This window comes from Chanodichthys erythropterus, chromosome 3, assembly GCF_024489055.1.
Source record: "Chanodichthys erythropterus isolate Z2021 chromosome 3, ASM2448905v1, whole genome shotgun sequence".
Classification (NCBI taxonomy): Eukaryota; Metazoa; Chordata; class Actinopteri; order Cypriniformes; family Xenocyprididae; genus Chanodichthys; species Chanodichthys erythropterus.
This window is the reverse complement of record NC_090223.1, coordinates 38,328,979-38,337,357: the sequence shown is the minus strand read 5'-3', so window position 1 is coordinate 38,337,357 and position 8,379 is coordinate 38,328,979. Positions and strand designations below refer to the sequence as shown.

Genomic DNA, 8,379 nt, shown 5'->3' with positions numbered 1-8,379 from the left:
AGTGTTTGGGAGACCGTGCTGCCTGCTGTTGTCGATCTATGATGCTCCTGTCACTGATAGTGGCCTGTAACGTAAGGTTTTTTTGTTCTGTTTTTTTGGCTAAATTTAATGTTATACTAAACTTGTTAATTAGGCACACGTTATTTTCTCGTTATTAAAATTCAGGCATATGCTGGTTTGGCATTAATGGCATTTCATACGCTCAATTTTTCTACTATTATTATTATCATTATTAATATAGCCTTACTATAATATAATTTTTATTCACTTTCTGCTGAATGACAAGCTGTTTTCGATTATCCAGTTGAGCCAGTGATTCAGTAAGTTGCTTGTAACAGAAGATGCTTATTTGTCACGACTTACAGGTTTACATGTGTCATTCATTACTGTAAAAAAATCTACTTTTTATTTTCAGTAGCAGAAGCAGAGACGGTTTGTGCAACAGCAACAAGGTGAGAATGATGGGACACTTTAAGAAGTAGATTTTTTTTTTTTTTTTAATTAAGCACTGCTAAGCAAATAATATTATTTTATTTGTGTAATTTATGAATTGATATGTTCTCTGCACTTGTGTTAATATCTGTTTCTGTCTGGAACAGGTGCGGGTCAAAACCCATCTGTCAAGACGCTTGTCCACTTGCTGTCCGCCCCACCAGCCCAACGATTGTGCTGGAGAACCACAAGTCACAGGTACTGGATAATGTTCATAGTCAAGTCATCTTCATTTTTGTGGCACTTTATACAAAACAGCTTCACAGTAATAAACATGAAATAGTCAACATGACCCTAGTTGAAGTGAAACACTAGGTGTGTGTTAGAAAAATACTAATATTTTAAAGTCTGTACATCCAAATGATTCCTCAAGCTTTAAAACACATCACAAATTACAACATGTTGACTTTGAGCCCATATTGGACAGTTGGCAAATCTGTAATGTAACAAATTTAACATAACAGTATTTTCCAAAAACACACCTATTGTTTCACTTTAGAAGAAGTTGATTAATCAACTGAGGTCATGTGGATTACAGTCTTGTTCACTTTGGTTTTTGACCTTCTTGCGTGAACACACAGAGATGGATTATTTTTCTAAATATCTCTGTTTGTATTCCACAGAAAAAGAGAATGTCATAATCAACTGGAACAGCATGAGGGCAAGTATCCCTTTGTTAAGTTTGCTTAACTGAGTGACTTTGTGATATTCCACTATCCCTTCATTTGTAAAAGTGAAAATGCAATGCAGAAGTGTAAAGAAAGGCTAATTCGACCTCTCCTCAATCATCAGTTTCTTTACTATACTGTCTAAAAATATGCCCATTAAATATCTTTAAAATCCAGTATACCTGTATTTGTTTTAGTTCCAGTGTAAACAAAAATATCAGGAAATCCAAAACTAGTTAGAGGACAAAGTGCATGCCCTCTGTACCTGTACTGATGTTCAGTTATTGTGTTTTGTCTTTTGTATGAGTACAGTGGTAGAGACAGAGAAGAAGTGCCTTTGATGAGGAAACCATGGCAGCCATACGGTAAGTTAATACTTAGTGAAAGGAAAATTTACTAGAAACATTAAGTTCTAAAAAAATTACTGATTTTTGTCTCACAGTCAAGAAGAGATTTCCAAATGTGTCCAAAGAGGCTTTGAGGATTTGACGTGGGGAAACTGAGACTTCTTGAAAGCAAAAAAGTTATATTTGTTTGAATATTGTAATTTTTTGAACATTGTAAAGTATGTTCCTTGCTGATTTTTATTCAAATGTTCACGTGTTATAGACAACAAATAAGAGTTTTTCAAATGTGACATGTGAATGTATTTTCTTGGGTTGAAATATATGTAGGGCAAAATATATTTTTAAATGCTTTTGTAAAATATATTTTGAAAATATATTTTTAAAAAATATACAAAAAAAATGGCCAAAAAATACATTTTAGGAAAATATATTTTTTAAAAATATACAAAAAATGGCCAAAAAATATATTTTTAGACAATATATTTATATGTGAAAATATATTTATAGCGAATATATTTTTTGGCCATTTTTTTAATATTTTGAAATATATTTAAAAATATATTTGAAAATAATTTTTTTTACCATATGGGTTAATTTATTGCACATTTATTGGAAAGTTTGAATTTATCATAAGTCCGAATGTGCGAATATAAAACCAACTTTACCGAAGTCGTGCCGTCGAACTGTTGTATAAACGCAATATCACACTCGTAGCCGTGCGATATGGCTGTATATCAGCACGCAGTGATTACCTACGGACGAATCACAGCGTGCTGATATACAGCCATATCGCACGGCTACGAGTGTGATATTGCTCATATATCTATGGGTAAAAAAGAACATTGACAACACAAACGCCATGACTGTTTTGGATGTATTTTTTGGAGAGATGTTTTGTTTTCTTTTTTCAGGCATTTTTAAAAAAATATATACTTTTTATTCATTTACCGGTACGTTTTAAAATTTTAATTGTTAAAGATTATGTTTGTTGTTCAATGTATTATATAATGAGTGTATTTTGTGTATTTCAGAGATTTTTTTTAAATATATTTTTTAGTTTACCGTATGTTGTGACATTGTTTTTTAAAGATAATTTTTGTTGTTCAATTTAATATATTTCTTGCAGTTCAAAGCATCAAGTGTCTTGTATTTATCTTGTACTTACATTCATTCTACATTTTTAATTTTTCTTAGATTGTTTCCTTAAATTAATGGTTGGGCTTACCTTGCATGAATTGCCCAGTTAGGACCAACATAAGATCCTTACAGAGCCCACTTTAAGCCCATATGGGCATTCACGGTTGAATCCTGGTGCAAACCAGGGGCCCAAATGGGTCTGACACAAATTGCCCGTTTAAGACCCACATAAGACCTTTACAGATCCCACTTAAAACCCACCTGGGCATCCATGGCTGGCCCCCATGTGGATCCCGGGTGCAAACCCACTTTAAACCCCTTTGGGCAGGTGGGGCCCAAATGGGTCTGTCATGAATTGCCCGGTTAAGACCCACATAAGACCCTTACAGATCCCACTTAAAACCCACCTGGGCATCCACGGCTGGCCCCCATGTGGATCCCGGGTGCAAGCCCACTTTAAACCCCTTTGGGCAGGTGGGGCCCAAATGGGTTTGGAATGAATTGCCCAGTTAGGACCCACATAAGCCTCTTACAGATCCCATTTAAAGCCCATCTGTGTAGCCATGTTGCAAAGCCCACTTTGGACCCCTTTGGGCAGGTGGGGCCCAAATGGGTCTGACATGAATTGCCCAATTAAGACCCATGTAGTACCCTTACAGGTCCCACTTTTAGTACGTCTGGGCTTCCACGGCTTGCCCCAATGTGGATCCCGGGTGCAAGCCCATAATGGGGCCCACATTTGCTGCCCATGAAGCCCTCATCTGGGCCCCACATGTCATTGCTGGCTGGGTAGAGGAGGATATAAGCACAGCAGAAAGAAGCTTAAGGGGAGACTAGATCTCCCAAGACCAGACTAACCCTTTCTCTGGTTCCTTTCTCTGGTTCCTTTCTCCTCCAGGCTCCAGTGACTGTTAAGGAAACCTGACTGCAGTTCGTCAACAAATTGCCACACGTTCACTTCTGCACTGAAGCACCAGTTTCCCGGCTCCTGGGAACACCCGCACTAATTTCAAGTTTTGTCACTCAATAAAGGCCCCTTCGGGGTAATTTCACCACGCATTGAGTCTGGCCCTCTTTTCTCCCGCCACAATATATATATATATTAAAAAGTCTACACTTCCCTGTTAAAACAGCTGGTTTTTGTGATGTGAAAAATGAAACAAAGATAAATGAATTAGAACTTTTGCACTTTTAATGTAATGTAAAAAGTACAACAAATGCAATTCCACTGAAAACCAAAGTGACAGATTTCAGAGAGAGAACATTAAAATAACCTAGTTATAATTGGTTATGTTGCTGTGTTTAGAATGACCTAATCATCAAGCTCATGTGAAAAAATACACATCTGTCTTCACATGAAATGATGTTGACTAACTCTAAATCTGAGCAGTTTTTGTGAGATTTTTCTGACGTTCTTGGTTACATGCTACTAAAAGAGCCATGGGGCACAAAGAGCTTACGAAGCATCAATGGGATCTCATTGTTGAAATTTACAGCTCAGGTGAGGGCTAAAAAAATTACCAAGGCATTAGATATCTATCATGAAGCACTGTGAAGACAGTCATCAACAAGTGGAAAAATAATGGCACAACAGTGACATTATCAAAAACAAGCGTCCCTCCAGAATTGATAAGACGACAAAGATAAAAACTGGTCAGAGAGGCTGTTATGTCTGACCAAGATTGAACTTTTTGGCTGCGACAAATTCCTAATTAGGGTAGGAGCACAACAGCAAATGTATGAGGGTGAGACAGAGACAGCAGAGAAGCAGCCCATCTCCAGTGCCAGAAATTGCTTTACAAAAGTACAGCAAAATATACTTGCTCCCAAGCTAACATAAAAAGGAGAAAAGGTCCAATTCAAAAATAAAATGGCACCCACCTCCCTACTAACCCCCCAATAAAGAAATAAGCAAATAAGTCATTAAGCTAATAAACTACAAATATGTAATCATAGAAGTTCACACTCAATTCCCCCTTTTTAAGTCCCAACAGTAGAGAGGTGAAACAAAGGGAAAAAATCCACCTGAGCAGATAAAAACACAATGAGGTTAAGTTACAAATGCCAATGCAGCATTAAAGTACACATGAAATCAAAATTGACCTTTTTATTTTGTTAGCTCAAATTGCTAGTTTTGTGGTGAACAATTCATCCGTGCAAGTCAATCCACACAAAAAAATTGTTTGGCTTCGTAATATTTAATCAAAATCTGAAAATGCTCCTCCCCTCTGCAACGGTGCCCCTTCTCCGATTACATCAGTTTTGCGGCTTGGGTTGAAATCGCTTAAACCACTCCCCTCCAACTGTTCGTCTGCTATGAGCGAGAGATGGAGAGGAGGAGCGCTAAAGTAAAGCTCTGCCCTCTATTCAATATTCCGTTTCACTTGGAAATACGTCACAACACTGGAGAAAAGTTGTTTGCAACTTCCGGTTCACGCGGACTTTAACGCAGCATATAAGCAAAGACTATAGAATAACACAAGACGTGTCACGTATTGTTTTGAATTTGTTTGAAAGTGTAACACGCAATATGGCGGAATAAGTCCCGCCTTCAAAATAAGAGCCAATCGCTGGTAAAGTCATCGCGTCACTGCAGCGGCCGTTAGAAGCAGAGATTGTACATAATGAGGAGATAAGAGTGTAACAAGGTTAGTAGATATGGGAAGGAGGAGGCGGGAACCGTCGAACATTCAACGTAACTTTAATTCAAACATAAACAAACAACAAAACGAAAGTAATGCCGGCAGACCCTCGCGGACGTCTGCCGGCCACACAAACATAATAAAACATAAAATAAAGTCCAGGCCTGGTCCTCTCTCGTCCTCCACGGTAGTCGCTCCTCCTTTTATGCTCCCGGAGCTCCTCCGTGAGGGACTCAAGGCCGGTGCGCCTCCCAGGTGAAGCTCATTAACACTCGCGTCACCGGCCTCGCGCCGTTCCCTCACGGCTCTCGCCTGCCCTGGTCGCCACATACCCCCATCGCCCCTCGCAGGCCGGGGGGTACTCCCGAGACTGCGCTCTACTCCCCCCCGGGGCCTGTCTCGGCGGCCGCAGCACCTGGGGGTAAGGACAGACGAGACGAGAGAAAGTAGACGGAAGCAAGGGGAGCGACAGGACGAGAGAGGGGAGAGAGGAAAAAGAAAAAAAAATTCTTGGTCCGGTTCCCCGACACACTGCCGCTTGGTCCTCAGCCTGCCGAGAGGCTCTTCTTCGCGGTGCCATGCGGTGGCACTGGACGCTCGGTGGACGGCCCGATCCTCGACCGCCTCCTGGCGGCCGGCGATGGCTCCTCCGACTGAGGGCAGCCGGCAGCGAGTCCCCCGTTCCCTGCTCCTCCCCTTTATGGCGGACGGCAGCAGGCTCCGGCCCACGGCGAACGGCGGCGACTCCTCCGCTCCCTCTTGGACGGCAGCCACCCCACCTCGTCCCAGGGGCACGGCCTCGAGCTCTCCGTCCCACCTTTCACTAGGCTCCAGTACCACCGCCTCGGGCAGCCTCTCGCGGTCTTCACTCCCGCGCTGCCCGAACTCCGCAGCACCGCGATCCCCCTCAGCAGCGAGGGCTCTCCGACAGCATGTCCCTCCTTCCTCCCGGGTTTCGGCACCAGTGTAATACAACTAATGTTCTTATGTGTAGGAAGGAAGGGGACAGGGTCGGCGTTCAACTGCTGACTGAGCTTTATTTCAAGAATTAGAAACGTCCAACAAAAACTGTGCAAGGCACAACAGCAAATAAAATAATCCACAAAGGGCTTCACTCCAGTCACGGCATATACAATCCACAAAGGGCTTCACTCCTGGTCACGGCTGTACAATCCACAATGGGCTTCACTCCAGTTAGTCGTGCACCAGCTGCTCAGTCAGCAGTTCCCCTCTCTCTCGCCGACTCCTGCTTCTCGCGGCGTTTTAACCTGTCTCCGCGCCAATTACTGAAATGAGAAACAGGTGTTCGTGATTTACATTTAACTCGCTCACTCACCAAAGATCTCCCGATGCTCTCTCCCGCCGCAGACCTCGCTGAACCACGCCCCCCTCGCCACAAAGAGGGTCTGTATCTCTTACCATTGGAGAAAGCGTAACGGCTAACTTAATCACGTGTGACGGTGCGGAAGTCACACCTCTCAGCCTATCGTGTTATGGCAGTGACGTCAGTCGCAACATTCCCTGTGCCTTCTCTTAAAAAATACATTTTTATCAAGCTAAAATCTACATATAGTTCCCATTCAGTCGGTCACGTTCGACGTACGTCGGACAGACCGACGAATAGGAATCTCGCTAGAGAGGCCAATCTACTTCGAGTGTAACTAAAACGAGCCAATGCACATTGGCATGCAATCATATGCATCAGCTGCTCGCCTCGCAGCGCGGGTATATAATGAGCAGCAGGTGCGTTGCATCTTCAGCTTTTCGCTTCGGAGCCGAACGGTGTTTGTTCCTGTTCTCTGCAAGCGAGTGTCTGCTAGAAGACGAGTCAAGCTTTTTGGTTGAACTTCTGTTTTTTTTCCGAGTGCGGGCGAACAGCACAGCAGCGGGGTCGAAGTCCTCTCTTTTTCTGTTTTTGTTTTGTTTGCCGTTTTTGAGCAAATAGCTGTTTGACAGCGTCAGAAGGCTGTTCTCACGGCCGGTACGGTGCGCTTTTGAGCGCTGAAAAGCCGTTTTTACGGCTGGTAAGAGTGAGCACCTTCAAAGAGAGAGAAAGCACACGACAGGCTGCACACAATCCCTGTCTGTGTTGCGGTGGCCGTTCCCCTGCGTGCTTCAGCACTTCTAAAAGAGTAAAGTCCCTGAAAGAGCTTACACAAGTAGATTCGCGTCTTTTTAAAGACGACATCCTACTTGTGTTTCTGGATGTGGTCGTTCCTGTCCTCACTGACGGTCACGATCACCGTTTCACATGTCTGGGCGCGTGATGAAATGATGATCGTGGGTGTTCATGTTTTCATATGAGAACATGATCACGTCGACACGCCGGTCGTGACTCTTCTTTCTCCGGGAAGCTTGAGTCCCCTCTGTTGTTGGCCAGCTGCCGCTTGTGTGTAAAAGCACAGCCGCGGGTCTGCCCGACACTCTGGGAGACCGTGGAGATCAACGAGAGCAAACCTCTCGCTCCTCTGCGTGTCGTGTGCCGTCGAGCTGCCGGGCTGCAGCGCGGGTTGTCACGGCAACCCAGCGCTCGCTCGGCGCTCTAGATGTGCGGTTCCCTTGCATAATCTCCATTGTAGCGCCCTCTCTGGTGCACCAGAAGAGGTCTACTTTGCTGATATGGCTTGGGTGACATGAGGTTGAGGGGTTCCTTCGGGGAACCAACCCCCTAGGGCCCCTCCCTCTCTAGCGCATTGCAAGCTGTGCAGTTTCTGGATTGGATTGCTGGTCCTTTTCAATAGGGGAACCTAGCATTTCATTCAGAGCTCCAGCTGAGGGACAGACGTCGATTGCAGCATCGGAGAGAGTGCTGTTATGCTCTGGAAATGAGGGTGACGCTGCCCACTGTAATGGTGTGTGCTTATGCTGACTCAGATTCTGAGTTTACAGCCATGCTTTCCTGGGTCTTCCAGATGTGCATGGAAAACTTGGCAGTATGGGGGTATATTGGTGCCATAAATATGGAATGCCAAAGGTGCCAATCTGCATAAGTTTTTCCTCTCTCACTACCCTCTTGGATGGGGTGGCTGTACACAGACCACACCCACCCTGCATGTGAGGCCAAGGCACTCTTTTTGCATGAGGGTAGTTCTG

General features: G+C 43.8%; 1 long non-coding RNA gene across 1 annotated transcript; it reads left to right on the top strand.

The window, feature by feature from the left end:
• The first annotated feature begins 415 nt into the window (after positions 1-415).
• LOC137013802 (uncharacterized) lies at positions 416-1,153 on the top strand. The gene is made up of 3 exons (XR_010893765.1): positions 416-452; positions 600-690; positions 1,116-1,153. It is a non-coding gene; the product is annotated as an uncharacterized lncRNA (long non-coding RNA).
• The last annotated feature ends 7,226 nt before the right edge of the window (positions 1,154-8,379 follow it).